The following is a 23362-nucleotide window of genomic DNA, read 5'->3' as shown; positions in this document are numbered from 1 at the left end:
CATATAAAGCATTCCCAATCATGTTCTTCCAATCAATAGGGAAATTCAGTCCCTAAATATTGGCCTGTCCTTATGATCAACATTCTTCACATAATTTTTCCAGATGACAGCCAGACTATGAGCTGCTAGGTTTAGATTTACTAAATGGAATTGTAATATCCTTGCAGATCCAGTGCCAACTGAATGCTAATCTTTGTATAATTCTTAAACCACAATATAGTGAAACTTATCAATTACCTTTGAGATCCATCTGTGTTCAACTTCTCAAGACAATGGGATGGATTTTCTCACTGTAGCAGAGGGTAGCCTGTCTCACTGAATCTATTGTGTTCCCAAAATATCTTCTTGGAATGAAGGCCACTTAACATGCAGGGAAAGGTACTCCAATGGGATTCCTGTCACCACAAGGAGCCCACCAGTCAGGAAGGGAAATCCTGTTGACATTCTGGTTGCAGCGTGAGAGCCAGGAACATACCACAGATGAACCCTAAGAAGAATTTGGGTAAGCTATCTTCACTGAAGGCAGATGCACCTTGAAATTTTAATATCCCAACCAAAGTGATTCACCTGAATAATCACAGCAACTCACTTGCAATTCAAAGTGGATATCATTACTATTTCTTGAATATGTACTCACCTTGAAAACCTGAATAATTTGAATCTCACTAAGATTTCCTGGTTAGTTCTCGATTTCTTCTGCTTTCATTCTTCTGCTCTTTGTCATTCCTAAAATAATAATTTAAGTATTAGCTGACATGTTGCCACATTTAAGCTTTTTTGGATAAGCAGTGATCAGATTGCTTTGTAAGTACATCTCAAGCTTTGACAATATTATTTATCTGCTACTTTAGCTGTTTTATTTTCCACTGTGTCCTTACAAATCTGTTTTAAAGTACCCATTATCTGCCAAGCCTACAATTTGCTACATAGCATTTGAGGAACAGGAAAAACCCTTAATGGCAAATCGAGATTTAAAAATGAGGGTTGAATTTGGTTTCCCTGTGGGGAGTGAACAGGTCAAGAGTAATAACCACTTAGGGTAAGTGATGTTCATGGTGAAGGTTAGCTGATAGTATGAAATGTGCAACCTACAGGCAGATCACAGTTGTAGGTCTTTAAGGTTTATAGTAAGTTAAACAGACATGTATGTTTTTTTTGGTAATAGCACTGAAGTATTGTGGATGTGCTAAAGGATGCTGAAGTACAGTAGGATTTCCAACAAAGGTCTGAGATTTTCAGAAGCATACAAATGAAAGAATTCAGAATAAAAAGTAGGTTTCTTTTTGACCAATGGGATTTCACTCATTTAGTTTGCTTTTCAGCTGTTTTGCCATTGTCAAAGAATCACCAACGATATTTTCTCTTCAATATTCAAGGATCTACCTTTGGCCCATTAGATTTCTCAAGGTTACATGCTGTTCTAATGCAATATCGTTGTCATATAGCAGAGAAACAGGCCCTTTGGCTCACTATGTCTATGAAAACCATCAAATATCTATCCATACTAATCCCAGTTACCAGCACTTTGTCTGCAGCCTTATATGTCTTGGCAACTTAAGTGCTCATCTAGATATTTCTTAAATGTGAGAGTATCTGCCTCCACACAGATAGTGCATTCCAGATTCCAGCTAGCCTCTGGGTGAAAGGTTCTTCCTCAGATCCCTCTAAACCTCTTACCCCTTACTTAAACCTATGACCTTTAGTCTCAGATACCTCTACTATCGGATGCTTCCTGCTATCTACCTTATCTATGCCTCTATTTTGTAAACCTCGATTAGATACCCTCTTAGGTCCCTCTGCTCAAAAGAAAACAAACTCAGCCTATCAAGTCTCTCCTTCTCCTTCGTCCCAGACAAGATCCTGGTGAACCTCCTCTATACTCTCTCTAGTACAATCATGACCAGAACTGTACACAGTACTCCAGCTAATGTTTTAGGAAGTTAATCACCCTGCTCTTATCTTCCATGTCCCACCTAATGAAGAGAAGTATCTCATATACCCTCTTCACCACCTTATCTACCTGGGTTGCCACCTTCAAGGATCCTTGGACTTGTACACCAAGGTCCCCCTGTTCCTCAATACTCCCTATGGTCCAACCATTCATTGTGTATATCCTAGCCTTATTAGCCCATCCAAAGTGTATCACGTCACACTCATCAGGATTAAATTCCATCTGTCATTGTTCTGCCATTTTATCAATATCTTTTTATAACCTATGACTATCCTCCTCACTGTCAACAATCCTTCTTATCTGAAAACACAGATGACGATACCCTGATCAACCACACCACCACCTTTCTCAACCTCTCCACTAAATCTAAACTGACTGCTGGATGAGCAAGAATTTTTCCCCATTTAAATAGTGGGGGGGGGGGGGGGGGGGGGGGAATTCATCCTCTTCAATCCCAGTCACAAATTAAGTTATTTAGTGACTGGATCAACTTTTCTCTCTGTTGGTGTCATTTCTGAGTTTTGAGCCATGTGTTGCCAACTTCACTCAGAATACTTATTTCTGATCCTGCAATCCCACCCAACTCCTCTCTGCCTTGGCTCAACTCCCTCTGGAAAGCCTGATCCCCACCTTTTTTACCTATAAAATCAGTAATTCCAGTGTATTCTTGGCCAAGTTCCCCTATCGTCCAAAACTAATGAACAAATCCCATTTGCTTACACCCTCTAAGAAACATAATGTTCACCCATTAGTGGAATCTATTACACAAAGACCATCACAAGAACAGGTTAACAAATGGACTCATTTGAAAAGGAGGCATGAATGAGGAGTTGGAATTAATCAACTTTGATATTTCTTATGAATTCTGACAAATGAATATTAGTGAAATTTTCAACACTTTTAAGATTAAGCATCAATTAGCAAACACTTTGGAATCATTTTATTTGCCTCAACAATGATAGATTGTACTTTTAGTTTCACTGTAAGGAGCCCATGCCATAATTCAATAGATGTCATAATGCCCTTGGTAAGAAGCCACATTACAAATGTGAACTATGCAGTTCCTCATTAACTGACAGTTGAAGCTTTTGGAATTCACAGTGCCATTATGTTATTCCTTCTCTCACTCTGGAGGGAGCGGTCTGGCACAGCATTCCCTCTCTTCAGCAGATGCTAACTCACAAGCAGATGCTGGCAACCCCAAGTGATTGGTAGCCCTGGTGATTAAACTCACTACCATCTGGTTTCATTGCAGATACACAATCATCTGCACTGCCAGGTTTTATTCGCAAAAATAGTTTGACTGTTGTCCAAGGTCCAAACTATCCCCAATCTCCTTTACATTTCTACTAATCAATGATGAAGAGTAACACAAAGAAAAATAGGCTAAAATTCTACAAATGTGATGGGGAGCTACTGCTTCACATGAATCCACTTCCTAGGAATTGAACTGAGCTACCCAGTTAAGACGTATCCTTTTACACAATGCAATTTGGAAAAGCAAGACAATCAAGATGCAAAACTGACCTACAGAATAAAACACACAGGTTCTGATGATTATTATTTCAATAGCACCTGCAAGCTAGCCCAATCCAGTGCTAATTGTCCCTAAAATGGCACGTTTCAATAAACCACTGACTAAATGTGCGATGTGAAAGACATGCTATTCAGGGAGGGGATGAATTCTCCAATCGTCAGATTTGGCCCTTGGCATCCTGGTGGATAAGGTAGAGCACAGGAGGCTTGTCCTCTGTGTTGGGAGTACAAGAATGAGCAGAACACAACAGGAAGTGGCATCAGAACAAAGCTCAAAGACAAATTTTTCCTCCATCAGAGAGCTGTGCCACAATAAACTTCATATCTCTGTAAGATATTTCAAGGTAAGTACTTTGACACTTTGAATTTTACCTCACTTAAGCTGCCTTCAAATACAATCAGTTTCAACCCTTACATCCCTCACACTTCAATTCACTTGCTTAATCCACCATTTCTCCATTTCCTCATTGCCTTAATCCTTCCCGGCAGTCTGACACGTGTATAGATGCAGAAAGAGAGAAAGAGAAAAGGGTAAAGGAGAAAAAAGAGACAGGAGGGAGATACTTCCACCTTTCACTCACTCAGTCTCGTGAAGCTACAAGACAGAGTGTGTCTGCATCCCGGACTCTCTGCCCAACAGCACCATCCAATAACCATGGTAACATTCTCTTCTTTTTGTTGTTATCACTGCAGTTTTGATACTGCCGCCATTCTGCACAGGAGTACTAACCTGCAGAGGAGAAGTAGGCGGCAGCAGAGATGGGGGAACTCACTTGTGGGGCAGATGGTCTGCTTAGCAGCTGGCAGCTCTGTTGTAGCTGCTCACATTTACCCAGTTGTCTGGGTGGAGGTTCTGGACTCCCAGGCAAAGGTGGAAGAGCTGAACTTCTACTCAGCTGATGCTGACTACATGACACATGTTCCATCACTGGAATCTGCAGGAAATGTAGCAGGGAATCATAAACTTCCACATATCTTAAAGCACTTAGGACAAAAAGTGCACAAGTTAATTTCCTTTATATTTAATTGAATTGACTAAAATTTTACACAATTGATTTTGATTGTGCTCTAGTGTTTTACGTTCTACATAAAGAATTTTATTTTAAAAGCTTTCATTTTTTGAGTGCTTTTGAATGTCTGTGAATGTCATGGGTTATCAGAGACATTCACTGTTTCAGAGTCATGGCAATTCTGAGCAAAGACAATTACACTCAAAGATGCCCAGCCCTCAGCCAATCAGGTGGCAGTTGACTTCCCAGTAAAAGACTGCATCCAGAGACCCACTCCCAAGTACAAGGGCTTTTAGGGCAGATAACAAGGGAGTTTGGGTAATCTCCAGGCAGTGAACAATCTGAACCACTAAATCATTATGACTTATGTCATAAATCATCAGCTTAGATACTGACACCACAATGGCTGAAGTAGCTGGATTAAAGGTGCACACATCATGTGGAGAGGCACCAGCTACCAGCAGGCTACACTTAAGCAAGAGGGATTCCCTGGAGGAACTGAGCACACTGCTCTGGAGGACTCGGATGATGGTCCTGTACATAGGAAGGCTGATGCAGATGCAGGTAAAAATGTGTTTGGTATGTTACTCATTGTTCAGTCTGTCTGATAGAGTGCAATAGATGTCAAGAAGCATGGGGGAGTTCATCTCTAAACTCTCATCGGAATCAGTGTGAAGTCTGGAGCACATCATTTCCAGTCTGGAAGTATCAGCCAGCATTGAAACTCCATTAGGACACTAGCTGTTGGAAAAGCTTTTTATTTCCTTTAAGCAAGAGGCAGAGTCATCTGAAGCTTTGCCCCTCACTGGAGTTTCAGACCATTCCAGTTAGGTTTGGAAGCAGCTCACTGGACTGGAAACCCATGAATCACCCTAAACATTTACTCTCTCTCCCTCTGTGGGTGTCCAATGACTTTTCCAAATCTGAAAAGCATAACCTAATTTTAGCTAATGCTTGAAACATGTGGTTCATGGTGGATGCCAAGTACCTGATGTTACTGCAGGTTGAATTACATGAACCACACAATTGTCATGCAGTGTCTGTGATTTTGAAATTCACAGGGGAAAAAATATATTTTTAAGAAGGGCTGCACTTAAAACCAGCGCAACATCATCCCATTTCTAAACAAGAGTTTCTTTAGATTTTATAAAGTTTATTCAAGTCTTACGATATAATTATTGCACATACAATACAAACATCTGAAAAAGCATAACTTAAGACATTCCCTCTGTGCAGTTTACATTGTTTACACTTTCTTGCAGCACTCTATTTAATGGCTTCAAAAAGTATGGCTTTGTGCAACAGCCCTTGTTCCTTTTCTCATTCTCATATCAGCAAAGCAGAATTTAATTTATATTTCTCCAGGTACCAGAGAAAGACAAAATAGAAAGGGAAAAACCATCCATAATTCAAAATCAAACCAATAAAGGGTTATGCACTGTCACAGGAGTGGTTATAAATGGTCTCAGCAATGTGCCCTTGTTTAATAATGGTCAGTAACAGTCAGCAGATTTCAAAATGGTCCTGGAAAATTTTATCTACCAACTGATACAATTCAAAAAGTCAAAGCTGTTTAATCCTCACACAGCCAAAGTGAGAGCACTTCATGCTATGCAGTGCCTCAACTAGTATTGGCAAGAAAATGGCTAACTTACAATGTGTACTTGTTTTTTTTTAAAAGTTCCCAGGCTAATGGAAATGAATGTGTTATTGAAGAGGATATGAATTGTGTTTTATCAAAGATAATTGCCATACAATGGAAAACCCTAATCAATTTAAAATTTTTATAGCACGCATAAATTACAACATTTTACCTCAGCCTTAACTATAAATGTGTCCTACAAGTTGACCAATCTCATCATTGTATATGGAACTGGGAACATTATTTAGATTAACTCAAAGGATTGATCAATGATATTAATTAAAAATTACAACACTGAATATATATTGGTGTGAAGTTTATTGCTGCTAGATAATTAAACTGACATCATTTTGTTGCAGATCTGTCTTGAAAGGTAGTCTTTAAAAAAAAGAAAATAAGTATTAATTGGCATGGTGTGATCAACTCTCTGTGAGATGCTGTTTAATTGCTTTTGATATCCTTTAACTGTTATTCTTGTATTCTTCCATTCAGTTAATCCCGGTACCCTCTAGTAATGTGTTGTAGGCAGATTCACCATCAATTTTAATTTAATATTGGTGAATTATGAATATATAAAAGACTATTTCTGATGTAACAGCCAAACTATTACATGGTTTGAAAGAGAGGAAATATTATTACTAAACCTTGGATTACTCCTTTCAACTGATGTTGTACATTGATAAATTTATGCAGGTAAATACATTTTATTTCTTTTTCTGGTTTAAAGATAAATACCTGAAAGTCTGGTACCCAGCATCTAGAGCAAAATCAAATAAAAATGCATTTTTTTTCTTAAGCTGAGACAGTGACATCTATTGGTTGCTAGGCAACACAATGCACTGCCAATACCATGAAGATGGTGTGCATTTTGTTGAAATTGTTGGTTCTGACACATCATTTATCATTTCAGCTTGGTAAGCATTCTGAACCTGCAAACCACTTACTGAATGGTCAGAAGAGCTTTAGTGTTTTATAGCATGGCTAAAGTCTAATGCACATGGCAATGGTATTAACATTCTGCTGACACACCTTGATTATAACCTTTGGTGAAGGTCTATTTACTTTGGAAAAAAGAGACATCAGATGAAAGAATATGAATCTCTAGGACTCTTTAGTTTAGTCATGGATACTAATACCTGCAGCCACATAGAAGCCAACACATCCTGAATGGAGCAATTGATGAATTGAACCTGAACACATCGAAGAACCAGCATCAACTGTCATGCTGCAGCATAAGGTGTACTATTTTTGTGCACAATTTAATCATTCTTTTTTATTGTGGACTCCAGATACCAATGGGTGATATTTATCAACTTTGCTAGGACTTTGCCTCTCGTATCTGGAATGCCCAGTCATCCAAAATCATGAAACTGAAATATGTTTTAAGATATCCTTTAGGAACTAAAGATCTCACACATACGCAATTCAAATAAAAACACACTCGTAACATGGATCAATATTTAATGTTTCTTTTGTTGCAAAGATAAAGAAATGTAACTATAGAGCTTCCTGGCTTTATACATAATACTGAATACCTAACCATCTATGGCACACAGCATATTTCAATTACAAGGAAATATTCTGCACAGGAACATTGAGGTGTTTTTACATTTATTGATTTACATGTACAGACAGTATATATTTATATTGTTCATCCATAAGCAATGATTATTTAATCACAAATCAGATTTAAAAGCTGAAGGCTTAAAAAAGCTTTGACAATGAAAATAACACACAAACAAAATCAGAACTGGCGAAAAAATAGTTAGAAAAAGGACAAATTTGAGCCTCATCATCTGAATACACATGGCATTCATAACAGATAGAGGAATTAATGGCATTAATAGAAGTAAAAGTGTGACCTAATAAACATAACAAAGACATGAATGTAAAACAAGCAAGAATGTAAATTAAATATGCTAGGATTCTTAAAGTTTAGAAAAGATAGATAAATGGAAAAAAGAGGGACAGCCTTGAGAATAAAGGATGAGATAAAGAGTCTAGAGAGAAAGGATCTTTATTTGGAAAAGCAAGGAGTCGAATCGGTTTGGGTGGAGTTAAAAAGCAGTAATGGTAATGTAGGGCATAGCATGAATAACAAAATCAGAGGAGCATGTAACAAGGGTAATGCAATATTCATGGCGGATTTTAATCTTCATATAAATTGGGCAATCCAAATTAGCAGCAATAGTATGGAGGATGAATTTAAAGAGTATACAAGAGATGGTTTTTCTGGATGAGTATGTTAAGAAACCAACAAGGGAATAGATGATTTTATTTATAATATTATGCATTGAGAAATGTTAATTAACAATGTTAGACAGTGGCCTTCAGGGAAGAGTGATCATACTATGATAAAATGTTTTATCATGACCGGAAGTGAGTTAGTTCAATCTAAAACCAGGGTTCGATATCTAAATAAAGGAATACAAAGGTACGAGGCGTGATTTGGCTTTGTAAAATGAGAAACTACATTAAAAGGTGTGACAGTAAACAAACAATGACTGATATTTGAAGAATTAATATATAGTTTACACAAATATATATCTCTCCAAGGCATGAGCTCCCAATAACAAAAGTGATTTAGTTGTGGCTAACAAGAGATGTAAATGACATTTTTACTTCATGGGAAATGGTTTATAAAGGTTGACATAAACAGCAGTAAGTCTGAGGATGAGGAAAATATTCAAATTCAAGAAAGGAACATCATGAAATTGATAAGGAAAGGAAAATAGTACAAGAGTTGTCTAACAAAAAAAATTTGAAAGCTTCCATAGATTTGCAGAAAGGAAACTATTAACAACAGTTAATATGACTCTATTATAGACTGAGACAGGAAAAATTATATTGGGAATAAAGAAATGGCATTGAAAATAAAAAAAAGATATTTTGCATCTGCTTTTTTGGAGAAGGAAACCTCCTGAAAATAGTGGAGAACAAGAGGAAACAAATTAACATTCACATAAAATACTATTGGAGAAATTAATAGAACTGAAAGCTGATAAATTCCAAGGACCTGATGACCTGCAGCCCAAGGTGTTGAAAGAGGTGTCTACAGAGACAGTGGATGCACAGGCTATCATTTGGAGTAAAAAAAAGCATTGTGTCTAGAAAGATTCCCACACAATGAAATGTAGCAAGTGAAACACCAATATTAAAGAAAGGCAATGAAGGAGAAAATAGGGAACAATAGACTAGATAGCCTGACATTAGCAGTTTGGAAAATACTGGAAACTATAAGCACTTTGAATTTAAAAACTGGATTAGGCATCGTCAACATGAATGTATGAAAGGGAAGTCACATTTGACAAACCTGAATTTTTTGAATGTTTTAACCAGTAGAATAAACAACAAGGAAACAGTGGATATGGTCCATTTGCTCTTTGGAAATCAAAGGGCAATTAAAAGATCAGTCATGATTTTACTAAATGGCAGGGCATGCACAAGAGGTGAAATGGCCTACTCTTGCCTCTATGTATATTCTTGTACAAGGAAAAAAAATGGATAAGAAAGCAGCAGGTAGAATTCATCACTTACTGTGGAAAAACTGAACAAATAATAAAGAAAATGAGGTTATAAACAGGTTCAAAAACTAACAAGCTGCTCTTTGAAAAGGAGAAAAAGGTGACATGTGACTGAAAGCTGGAATATTTAGCAGTGGACTCATTGGCTAATTTGAACTGGATAATATATTTGAATCCTTTTCAGTCACCCCTCCTACCTCCAACTTTTGTCTCTTCCCTTCAAAACTAAACAATGTTTCTGTTTGTTTTTTTCCCCCAAATTTGACATACTGCCCAACATGGTAATATATTTGATTCATTCTATTAAAACTGTTGATGTTGGATTACCACCAATGGTGATGTTCACATTCAGGATTATACCTGGATGATTAGTTCCTCCAGTAATTTTTATGGCAACATGTGACTGGGTTTTGGGTTTAATGTTAATTCATTGTTGTTTCACCTGAAAGGCAAATGCCCAATGGTGTGGAACACAATTAGCTGGGAAGAGTTCTGTTGGTTTAAGATGCTCTCTCATTATGCTAAAATCAATTCCTGGTATTTTTGTATAGAAAGTACACAAATTGATTCAAATTGAAAAAGGTATAACAAGACAACAGTTTAATTTTATCCTGGTTAGTATAAGTTAAATTAAATATGATCACCTAATTTACTAAAAGAAAATGAATCAGCCTTTCATTTGGATACAGGTCAACTTAACATTGTAATTAAAATACAAGCCTAAACAGGTATAATATGAATCCCTTTTACTGCTATTTGGTGCCAATGTAGCTGCAAGTATCAAAAGGAATTTTGCTTCCACACTACATATTGCTGTGCAGATTTAGAGAGCGAGCATTATTGATCCCTTCCTTGACTCAAACAAAAGGATGCAGGCAATAGCTACTAGCCAAATGGATGTTTCTCCTTGGAACATTTTGCTTTTGTCTTTGGAACATAAGTAAATATTGGTCGTACTGTATCATTCAGATAGGAACCTATTACCTTCATGCCAATGTATTTTAATTGTGAGATAATCAAAAATGATAAAACTATTTTTATCACCAATCAAAAACTTGCTTACTGCAGTATCTGCGCTAAAGCTGAAAATAAGAGACAAAGTTAAACTTTAGTTAGGTGGTTAAACATTTTTTTTTATATAGATGCTATTTTAATGATCAATTATTAAAAAGTGAAGCAGCTGAAGAGGCACAAATACAAAATAATGGAAAAGAATTGAAATGTGATCGTACAAAAAACATTCAACACACGTCCATTCTGGAATTGAAGTATATTAAGAAACTGTGCAGATATACAATCAGTACCATGCACTCTAAATGCCTGTTAAGAATATTAAACTCTAAAAATAGTTTCTGCTTTTTCTGTTTAGTATGTACAACTTAATGTAAGATTTTAAATGTAATTACGAGGTGCAGCATTATTTTCAATGTAGTCCATAGCATTTTGCCTCTTGAAATAAAAAGGAAATACATATGTTATAAACAGAGCAATGTTTTCCATTCTCAGAAAGTCCCAAAAAGATTCATGATTACTGGGAAATATTTTGTATAATCACTGCTCTCCTGCAGGAAAATATACATACTGATGAATGCAAAGGACCCCAGTGATAATGTGATAATTGATCAATTAGCCACTGTTTGACAGTGATGCTGAGGGATACATGTTGGCAAAGACAAATAAAAGGAGAAAAACCAAGGGCCTGCATTAGAAAATGCCTTTCATGACCTCTGCACGTCCAAAGATGTTTTACATCTTAAGAAATATTTGTGAAGTACTGTTATAATGTAGGAAACATTGCAACTAATTTGTGCAACAATAATAACTAGAAAATCTGTTTATTCTGGGCTGCCAAATCAGAGAAGAATATTGGCTAAGAGAGTGGGCACAATACTCTTGGTCTTTTTGGAAGTAGTACCTTAGGAATTTTTTTTATAACCACCTAACACTGTAGATCGTTTAATGTCTTATCTGAAATATGGCACCTCTGACAATATAGCACTCTGTTATACACTGAAGCATCAGCCTACATTTTAATTGGAGATAAATAATGTAATTTAAACAATAATTAAAAAATAATTTAATTCAGTTATTTACAACCAACAGCTTTAAATTCCTGGGTGTTAACATATCGGATGACCTGTCCTGGGCCCAGCAGAGAGATGCAATCATGAGGAAAGTGCACCAGCTTCTCTACTTTCTTAGGAGGTTAAGGAGGTTCGGCTTGTCACTGAACACTCTAACAAACTTCTACAATGTACTATTGAAAGGATCCTGACTGGTTGCATCATGGTCTGGTATGGCAATTTGCATGCACAGGAACGTAAGAAGCTGCAGAGAGTAGTGGACTCAGCCCAATACACCACAGGTACATCCCTCCCCACCACTGGTAGTATCTACTGGAGACGCTGCATCAAGAAGGCAGCATCCATCATCAAAGATCCCCACCATCTGGGCCATGCCATCTTTTCACAGCTACCATTAGGCAGGAGGTACAGAAGCCTAAAGTCCCACACCACCAGGTTTCAAGAACAGCTACTTCCCTTGAACCACTTGGTTCTTGAACCAACCGACAAAACCCTAATCACTGCAGGTTAGCAGCACTATAACCACTTTGATCACTTTGCACTAAAATGGACTTTGATTTTTTTTGTTCTAATTGTGTTCTTTCTTGTAAAAATTGCATATAATTTGTGCTTAATTTATGTTTTTTCTTGCGAATACTGCTTATATGATGCTATGTGCCTGTGATGCTGCTGTAAGTAAATTTTTCATTGCACCTGTGCATATGGAAATAAACTCAACTTTGACTTTACTTTGGATTTATGAAATTAATTATCTGTTTCTTTATAATTTCAACCAAAATAAATAAAATCAAAAATTTTGGTAAGGCAATGTTGCTTTGGTTTGGAAAGTTTATTTTGTGCTGGCTTTTAATTTTGCATTGAGGTCAGATGGATAATGTCATGGTCAACAACAAAGGGAAGATAACACGTGGACAGCTGGTGAATGAGAATTTGGGTTTGTTCATTGAATATTTTTTATTCAGCTGTGCCTCTGATGCACCACATGCAACCCATGGGCACATCAAGCTCGAGAGATCTTTATTGCTAGTCCCCACCACCCCTCAGAACCTCTGCTGCGTCAGTTAACACAGATTTTTCCAGTGAACTGTTACTGAATAACTCTTGATACGAACAATTGTTGAAATTCTCCTGCTTCTTCATTATCTAACAATTCATTGGTATCACCTTCCTCATCATGCTGTTCACCCTTCTCCTGCAGTGTTCCATACGTTACCCCCACAACATTCGGGTCATTCAGGCTCAGTCCTCCCTGGAACCCTGCCCACCATATGTACATGGCTGCACTTATCTTAATTGTGCCCCACCTCTGAAACACTCTTGACAGCATTTGACTGATGGCAGAGCTAGGGGTGGGGCTTTGTGAGCTGTGAGAATTGTTATTAATTTTAATAATTCTTAAATATCTTGGGCATTACTGAGATGTTTAAAGATAATAACATTAAAGTAAATAGTTAAATAAAAATCACTAAAAATGGTTATCTGAAACATGCAATGGACTTATGGATAATTAAGTTACAATAATAACTTGAAAGGCAAATCTACCTCTCCCTTTGCATACTAAATTGTGCCCTACGAACCCTGTTGAAATCAATGGGGTTTTGAATTCTGGACCTGGTCCAATGGTTAAAAAGGCAATTTCCCTGAATGATGTTGCAGAATCTCAGCAACCCTTAGCATCACTCCCACTTCCCTCTCTCCCCCATCCCCATCCTCCTTCCCTTTCCTACAACCCTCCCACTAGACTTCATGTTTCAACTTTTGAATGCCAGCAAATCTAATCAGAACCACCAACAAAAGTCACCTCAATCCAGCCCCAATTTATAGAAGATAGCTCTGTCACTAGGCAACTAGCCACTAAATTGTTGCACGAGGGCAAATGGTGGGAGGGTGAATGACTGACATAAAATAAAAGCATCATTGACAAAGCTGTATAATGTACTTCTGGTCAGCACACACCAGTTGAACATTAATACCATGGTCATATAAATTACAAATCAAAACCCTGTTTTCAAACAGTAGGATAGTGGCTAGAAATTTGTATTTATACCAGTTTTAATATTTTGTAGAAGCAAAAAGGATTATCTTACTCCAAAATTTAATAATACCCAACTTTTATCCATTACTGTAAATCAATGAAATTGCACATTCCAAACCGGTGTGGGTGAAATCTGTCTAAGACTTCTGTTAATTCAGTTGTGGACAACTGCCAATATAAACTAAAGGAGGATTTATAGCCAAGCTCAACTCCACCTCCAAAACAAAATGCAATCAGTATATTGTTCCTCCTACCAGCTGTACATCCAGCCCTCTGTATCATCCCCCTTGATCACTTGCATAATACTCACCATCTGTTCTAACCACTCTAATTGAAACCTTCCAAAGTAATAAAAACCTGTTCAGGCACACTAATGTAAACTATGCACACAAATAGCACCTGGCTTTCACACTCTGCTGGTGCATACACTAAAATAATTTCATTTTAAGAAGATAAAAGTTATGAAACAATTCCAGATGATTGCAGCAATTTAAACCATGGAATTTCACTTCTTCCCATTTTAATTTAAGCTAAAGCAGTAAAATTTCATCATTCTCGTATGTGAGGGTTGCTATGATCTGAAGGCTGAGATTAATTAAGTTAACCTGAACATTATTGGGAAACATTAAACACTTAATTTAACAGTTTCCCTTTGAACAGAGATACGCCATGTCAGATATATAGCATCTGTCCAAGTCATCATGATGAAAGAACCAACAGGGAGACACAGCTCTTATTAGGCTGCGAACTTAGGAAAGTTTGGCTTGGGGGCAGGAGGGAAACCTCATGGGGGGCTCAGCGAGAGGCAAACACCACTTTAACTGCAGACTATCAACCTGCAGTTGAGGTGGTATGTGCCCCAGGGTCAGCCAAGAAATGGTAATTCAACTGGAAGTTAGATGAGGGCACTCAGGATGACTAGAATCCAAAGACACAAATTTGACACAACCTCAACACTGGCTAAAGACTTGGAAGGAGAGCCAGGGTCAGGGGGTTGTGCCTGCAGAGACAATCTGCTCCCTCCAGCCTGCAAGGGACTTCAAAAAAGTCATTGGCAAAACTTATTTTCACATCTTACAGTCAGCCATCACATCCCACTGTGTCTTGAACTGTGCAGACCCTGCCTATGCTCAAAGTTATAATCAAGCTGCAGTAAAAATGAAATAATTGTGCCTTCTGAATGTGAAGCAGGCCCTGCGTGCCTGTAGCACAGGACAGCCAGTGAAGGTGATAGAGCTGAGTGAAAAAGGCAAGATAACTGGCTGACAGGTTGAAGCAAAACACTGCAGCAGTTGGAAATCCAAAACAATGGAATCCTATGAGTTGGCCTGGACAAACCTTAATTCCTGCCACGCACTATTCTAGCGGGCTGTGAGGGTTAAAATCAAGATACTTTAGAACTGAGAGACTGGATTTCATATCAGATCCGATCTTTGAAATAAAACGGGCAAAAACCTTATAAAATGACAGAGGAAGGGAGGCAAACTAATTCACCTCAGATGACGATTTCCATTGATCTAAATTAACCTATCCCACTCAGCAACAGACAGCTTAGTTTACAGTGATAGAAAATAATGTGACTTTACTTTGTATCTTACATTCTGCAACAAAGTTTTTCGAACCGCGACAAAATCTTTACAACAATAAAATTAGAACACCGTATACTGCACAACAGATTTGTCACCTCTACATCTTTGCTTCAGTGTAACAAATCACAAAACTTCACCAATTCAAGGAGCTAAAATAACCTATTATATACTGTTCCCATATTACACATCAAACACTATTCCAGCTTTTCTCTATTCCAGTTGAAAGTCATCCAAGTTTAGAGTCATTCAACTATTTTCTGAATATAATTTCCTAAATTAAAAGAAAGATGAAAGCAAATGATTTTTTTAAAATCAGGTCCTGGTACATGATTTTGAAATCCAAATCTTTATCTTTCCTTAACTGTTCTTTATCACAATTAAAATCTTCATTCTCATAAGATGTGTATACTTTATTGTTTTGGTAAAAGAGGGTTAGCTATCACTTGGCACACTTTCTGGGCTTGCATACCCTGTTATAATTCAGTGCACTACTGAAACTGAAGCCACATATGCATTGATAAGATTTTAATACAGCCAAAAAATTAACTATAGTTTAAGAAGTTGGAATCTGTTAGTGTTAGTTTCTCCTAGGAGTCACTATAAACTAATAAAAGAAATGAAAATATGACTAAATATTTAGCTGAGTGCAAATTACAAATGGAACAGTTGGCTGCAGTATTACTACTGTTGTCTAAGCATCATGGAGCTGTGTGTATTGATTTAAGACTCTGGAGTGGTGGAGTAAATGGCCTGACTTAGTTTCCAGTCTTAAGCTACATAAACATGTGTAATATTGGAGCCAATTGAAAGCAACATGTTCCAAGATGAGTACAATTGTAATCTTATCCAAGTCCATTTATGCTCCAGATCAGCTTGAAGCATGCCATAGTTTTGCAACCTGACAAAACTGGGGATTCAGATCTAACAGTTTATACTAGTTTGTTTCATGGCATTCATCCAGTTTGCACCCACAAGTTCATACTGCAATTAATACGGTACCAGCTGCTCTCCACAGCAAACGAGCTACTGCCAGGTTTTGCTTTTGAAAAATAGGCTGGCAAAGAAAGCCATCTAGGTCTGGTGTTAGTATCACTTCATGACAACACAATAAATAAGGGGGCAGCTTTCATTTCAAACGCCAAAGATACAAACGCTGAAATTAATGTGCAAGTACCAATCAAGATATAGTATCTTACCCCAGTCATTACGCTACAGCTTATTAGAGACATCAGTTATTGTTGGCTGACTGAAATTTAATGGCTGCAGTACAGATTTCTTTATTTTGGCTCTGACTAGAGTAACATAGTCTCATCAGGTCTCAGTATTTGAATTGAAGCAATTAGATTGAGAGGGAATGTTAGTTTGTGACATGGTGGCATAATCAGAGTCATTGTTTAAATCAAATCCCAGCCCCATTAAGAATATAAAAAGAATGAAAATGTTTTTCAGTAGTAGTGAACAATTTGACTAGTTCACTGAGAGAGTGGAATTAACAAACTGGAGTGTGGATTTCTGGACAGGAAACCTGGAGATCGGTCTTTCCCTGCATGCTGTGGAGTTTTAACTCAACAGCCTGCATGTTTTATGCTTCACAGGTTTCCTGGCCAGAAGTCAACTTGATTACCAGACTTGGCTTTCACCTGGGTGGGACAGACTCTGAAGCAGACCACAGGAGCGGGTAGGTTCAATCCCCGACTTTGGCAGGATTTGATTCCAAATTGGTGTGGGGAGGTTAGTTTAGATAGCCAGGGGGAGCACGCCTGCTCCTCCTACATCATGAATGGAGACTTCTCGCTGAATCTGTTCTCTCCTCCCTCCAGACACTGGAGTTGCCAAGGCCCAGAAATGCCTGTTGGCCACTGCTATAACTTCCAGAATTAAAATATTCAAAGTACATTCAGGAGAGGAAGTGTTTTTGGTTCACTTATAGATCCCTTGCCCTAAATGTCCTTTCATTAAGGGAAGGTGTGGTCACTGAAGATGATGAAGAGAAGATCTCTCTGGACATGCTGCCTAGTTGTGTCTAACACCCCTACAGTTCATTTGAAGAACCCACTCAGCTAAACAGACAATCTGCAGGAAGGTCACGCCACTGCAAGGAACAATCAATGACAGGTTACTACTGTGCCACGTTGATCTGGTCAATGGCTATGTGTATCATAGAAATCCCACTAATTGCTCTGTGATGGGGCATAAAAACTGTGTGGATCTTGACAAGGGACAGACAATTTTAATGGCACACAACAGAGATGAGGTATCAGTTGGCTTATCTATCTACTGGAACCCAGATCACAGGAATACCAGCATAGCTCAAAGACTCGGACAACAATGGATTCAGAACCTCACTGGTAGGAGACTGAGCTTGTGCAGTAGAGGTCAGATCTTCCACTCCAACATTCATATGTTGGATAGCTTCTGCTGTGGAAACTGTAATCTCAGCCATTTCTTACTGTTCCTACTCACAAGTGTTGATATGGAACTGGCCATTACTTCCATGCTGAAAAGGATAAGCTCCATGCTCTGTAGACACCTCCATGGGATTGCAGCAGGACTCCCCATCCACCTTGACATCCCACAAGGCTCTTGGACTGGCCAGACAATGTCCCACATATTTCCACGTCCACTCTCATTTGTCTTTGCGTACGCATTGCATTTGTGTAACCGTTGCTCCATCACTGCCCTCATTTTGAGTTCTCTGGGCCAAAAATGGTGTTTCACCCTATCTTCGGGGAAGCAAGCACACGGACAATCCTTGTGGCCTGACTGCATTCCATATGCTGACTTACTACATGCAGAACCCACCTATGAATCACCCTCCAGTGTATGGAAAGCGTATGGATCTGAACAGGTGCAGCCATATGGTGTCTTATTCTTCTTGCTCTGATCCCTTGTGGTTTCTCTGCCAGGAAGTATTTACTGGTTTTACAAAATAACAAAGGGACAAGGTGCAATGTACACAAGTGCAGAATGGTCAGAAAATAAGTCTACAGGGACTGCTGATGTAGAAAGGAATAGAATAACAAAGTATATGCTGGAAACCTGAAATAAAACAGAAATACACAGGTCAGCCAGCACTTGTGGACAGTGAAACATTGTTAATGTTTCAGACCAATCAGAACTGGGAATAATTAGAGATAAAACAGGATTTAAGATGCAAGGGGAGAGGGAAGGGAGGGGAGGAGAGAAAATAAATGAAGATCCATAATAGGTGGAGAGAAGAGGAGATTAAAAAACAGTGCAGGGTGATAGAAGACAGTAAAAGGATCGGTGAGTAGTGAAAGGTAGGTGTGGAGAAGTAAACAATCATCTGAAGTAAGAAAATTATGAATGCAGGAAATGTGAAATGCAAAAGCTAAGACTGCTGAATAACTGAAATTGTCGAACTCATCATCAAGTCCAGATAACTGTTGGAGTGAGGTGCTGTTTTTAGAGGTTACACTCTGCTTTAACAGAGCAGCATAAGAAATCAGGGCCAGAGAAGCCAAACTGGAAGTGGAATGGAGAAGTAAAGAGGCAGCCAACTGGAAACTCAGGGTATGCAATTGGATTCCCTAATGCAGAAGAGACCCCATTTATTGGAAAGGAAATGGAAGAAGAAATCTCTAGAAAGATCAGGATACAAATATATTGTTCTGGGAAATTTTAACCATCCATTCTGCGATAGGGACGAGAAGGGATTCCTTGAACCGCATGTTTGCATGTCTTCATGTGGAGAGGTCTTAATTTTTCCAGGAACAAATAATGAAAGTAATCTAGTGGATTAACATGATAAAGTGCAAGATTAAATAAAAATGACTAACAACAAAAAAAATCATCATCCGTCAGTATCATTCAACACACTCTATAGTCATGCCAGCACATACAGTCTTTACCTTCGAAATCCATTCCACCAACTTCAGTGAAACACAATGTGATATGACTGTATAGTCTGTTTACTGACACCAACAACAGATGCATCTTTAGGCACACAAATCATTACATTAGATTGGAATGGGATATACTTTAGAAAAGTGAGGAGAGAACCGAATGAATGGAGGCATGAAGAGAAATTGACCAAAGAGCTGAAGGTATTTTTTGTTTACAAAATTGTAAAATTGCAGAATGTTAAAACAGTACTTCAAATTGCAGAATGATATAGAGTAATAAATAGGACAAGTAGAATCTAAAAGTGGAACTAATTGCTAAAACTAAGAATATTGAAAAAGAAAAACACAGATGAGAGAAAGCATGTGTGGTAAAACTGAAATTAGGCATACAAGTTTATTGATCAAAAATATTTAATATGAGGTAGTCTCCTTGAAAGAAAATGCACGGCAGAAGAGGAAGAGAAATGGAAACTCGTGATATTGCTTACTATGTATTTTGGATTGAACTTTGCAATTAAAAATATTAGAATGGAGGATGAAGTTAAAAGATAAAAGTGTTATTGTAGTGAATAAAAAGAATATTGTTAGCATTAGAAGAGTCAGTTAAACTAAAGAGAGACATAAGTGTTGGGATCTTATGGGAAACATTCTGAGACAGAATTGGGGTAAAACCCGTGGCGGTCTTAAGTATTATATTTCACAATTGTATTGAGAGTGAATGTGTGCTGAAAGTCAGGAGAGTGACCAATATAATATATATTTCAATAAAAGGGTTTTGCAGCTAACCCAGGCAAAGTATTGTCAAGCATTTGTGGCCCAGAACAATTTGAAGCCTTTAAAGGTGTTAAATATCTGGATTAAAATAAAGTAATTAGAATTAGCTAAAAGAAAAAAAAGATTGCCCTTAATAAACTTGATGGAAAAATGAAAATTGAATTTTGGGAGGAGACATGCATTCAAGATGGCACACACAGAGCTGGGTATTTCCAGCATTTTGTCTGGAAATGCTGGAACTATATTGTATATATGCAATTTACCATAAATCTATACCACAAATACAGTTCATTTTGCATATGGTGGGTAAAAAAGATAGAAGCAGCAATATATTGATACTCTGTGGAAAAATGTTGTATCATTAGCACTTAATAATATATTCTTGCTGCAGTCTAATGTCAGAATTGTGGCAACTTTTTAATATCAACATTAACTGGTCTAATGTTCCAAGTGTTTATTAAATATCTTGTGATAAAAGATAACAAGCTAATGAGGATAAAAATCCATCAGAAACATAGATCAGATGGTATTGGCATTGTCTCATTAAAAAATATAAAAATCCTGAGCATGTATTAATTTTCTTTTAACTAGGACTACAGAAACACTGAGGTGCTGTTCAGTAATTTTCTGTGATTCAACACTGTCTGCTAATAGATGAAATAGGAGAATACTTTGACAGCTTTAAAAAAACACAGATCGAGGATAAATGATTTTTTACAGCCACCCTAACTGCTTGTAATCAATAGGTGGGAACAATGAAAAGCTAAAGCTCCTTTCACAAATGTACTGTTATACACAAGCATGTCTTTTAGTGTGACTCATCCATTCTGTTCTATCTATTTTGTTATTAGATGCAGGCAACTGTGACACAGAAACACTGCTGGAAATGAATAAACAAAATCAGTATTCATTCCCCTTTCTCTTCCAGACTATTTGACCAACTTCATTTCAAATATGTTCAGTTCATGTAAAATACATACCTAAGTATTCACTACAGTGGGTAAATCTCAACAAAAACCTTCTTAAATTGCATCTTTTTGATGAAATGGTCACCGTAATGTCCTCCTTTATGGCCTGGTACCCTTTTCTTATTGGAAACTCTCAGTTAAGTGTTTTAATAAATAAATTGGCAGCACCCCAATGTGTCCTCCTTGGATCTCAACTATGGGTTCCCCTCCAAGATATGATTAAGCTAGAGAGGGTGCAGAAAAGATTCACAAGGATTTTCCCAACACTGGAGGGTCTGAGTTATTAGAAGAGACTGGATAGGCTGGGACTATTTTTCCTGGAGTGAAGGGGGCTGAGGGATGACCTTATAGAGGTTTATAAAATCATAAGGGGCATACATAAGGTGGATTGTGACAGTGTTTTCCCCTGGGTAGAGGAGACTAAAACTAGAGGGCATAGGTTTAAGGTGAGACGGGAACAATTTAAAGGGGATTTGAGGGGTAAGTTTCACCACACAGAGTGTGGCGTGTATATGGAACATGCAGCCAGGAGTAGTAGTAGAGGCAGGTCTACCACAAAGTTTAAAAGACATTTGGGAGGTTTATGGATAGGAAAGGTTTAGAGGGATCAGAATCAGAATTGTTATCACTGACTTATATGATATGAAATTTGTTGTTTTGCAGCCAAATATATTAGATATAGGCCAAATGTAATCAAATGGAACTTGCTCGAGAAGGCACCTTGGTTGGCATGGACAAGTTAGACCAAAGGGCCTGTTTCTGTGCTGTATAACACAATGACTCTACCATGGCTGACAACACTCCCAACCTGGTTCGTTTCATTTTGCACACTTCTACTTTCATTCCCGCTCCTTTCATCCAGAACAAGGATGCAATCCCACCTCCTCCACAGCTCCACATTCAACAGATCAATCTCCATAATTTCAAAAACTTCCAATGTGATGTCACATTCAACTCATTTTTTTAAAGACTGCTGTATTTTTGAATTAAATACTTTAGATATTTTTCTTAAATTAGGATGAATAAATCTAGTTAAATTGCTCCAAAGTTGCTCATTCCCGATGTACATAGTCATAATTCTAAAATTTATTGAGGGCAAGCCATTTTGAAATCTTGCAATTTTTGAATTCCTGTTGCACAGCTTGGGTAGCAGAGGGATTTTCTTTACCTCAGGTGCAATACAACTCCAGGAGGAAAGATAATTTGCAGCTTTACAGAACTGATGTAATTGTATTAAAAATTAAATAACATAAGAGTCAGGATTTCTTTCAAATATTGCAATAGTTTTATTTCATCATTTTCCACACCAATATAGCTTTTAATTTTTTAGAACTTATTTTCCTGCAATTAGATGATTATTAAAGCCCAATGTTCAATGATAATAATCCAGATTTTGGTCACCTGGCATACAGTTTTGATCTCCATATTTAAGGAAAGATATCCTTGTGTTGGGAGCAAAGCTGCGTCATCTGCACATGCATCAAGAAATCCACATTGAAAAAAATAAATTCTATGTTTATTTCCATTTACTTTTCTCTTCCACACAAATTCCGTGAGAGTGAATTTTAATTCCATATCCCAAATATTTGAGTAGTGATTTGTGCATTCTGTACAGGCAGATTTCCATTACCTGAACTGCTGTTACACAAGGGTCACCTGTATACTCATATAGTATAGAAGAATGAGAGGTGATCTTCTTGAACCATATAAGATTCAAAGGGGGATTGACGGGGTGGATGCTTAAGAGGATGTTTTTGCTAGGGGAGGTGTCTGAAACTAGGGGGCATAATTTCAAAATAAGGGATCACCCAGCTATGATCGAAGAGGAATTTATTCTTGCAGAGTTGTAAATTTCCTACCCCTAAGAACTGTGAAGGAGGAGTCATTGAAAATAGTTAAGGCACTGTCATTTGAACAATTCAGGAGTCAAAGGGTGTTGGGCACAGAGCGGGAAAATGTTAAGGCCAGGACTCAATTGGCCATGAATTTATTGATTGACAGAACAGGAACGAGGGGTCATTGACTTACTACTGCTCCTTTTCCTTTTGTTCTTATTCTCTTATGATTCTGAAACAACCGCAGTTAATCTCAAGGACAGGCATCAGCTGCATTAATAGTAAAGGTGAAATGAAGGAATAGGATAAACTGTATGATAGGTTAAATAAACACAGAAGAGAAATAAATTCAAATCTACAAAATAACAAAATGAAAAATAAAGAAAAAGTAAGAGATTCTATGATGTCCAAAACAAAGGCATGAAAGGTCAATGTTATCTACTGACATTACAATACCAAAAAAAACACATGTATAGAAGTTCTGCCATAAAAAGACTGTAGGAAGTGATAACCCCTACGTGGTATATCACAGACACCCAAAACAAATA

The 23362-nt window shown here is 37.6% G+C and overlaps 1 protein-coding gene across 4 annotated transcripts in view; it reads right to left on the bottom strand.

Moving 5' to 3' along the window:
- The window catches only part of csrnp3 (cysteine-serine-rich nuclear protein 3), a 140306-nt gene that overhangs the window by 68706 nt on the left and 48238 nt on the right, over positions 1-23362 (bottom strand). For 3 of the 4 annotated variants that reach the window (XM_052027594.1, XM_052027576.1, XM_052027585.1), the window contains one exon: positions 638-726. The exons of the other annotated variant lie outside the window; for it this stretch is intronic. The gene's annotated coding sequence lies outside the window, so the exon portion shown is untranslated. The remainder of the gene's footprint in view (positions 1-637; positions 727-23362) is intronic. 4 annotated transcript variants of the gene reach the window in all.

Source organism: Pristis pectinata, chromosome 1, assembly GCF_009764475.1.
Source record: "Pristis pectinata isolate sPriPec2 chromosome 1, sPriPec2.1.pri, whole genome shotgun sequence".
In the NCBI taxonomy this organism is placed as follows: Eukaryota; Metazoa; Chordata; class Chondrichthyes; order Rhinopristiformes; family Pristidae; genus Pristis; species Pristis pectinata.
Note: the sequence above shows the minus strand (reverse complement) of the source record. Positions and strands in the feature narration are given on the sequence as shown.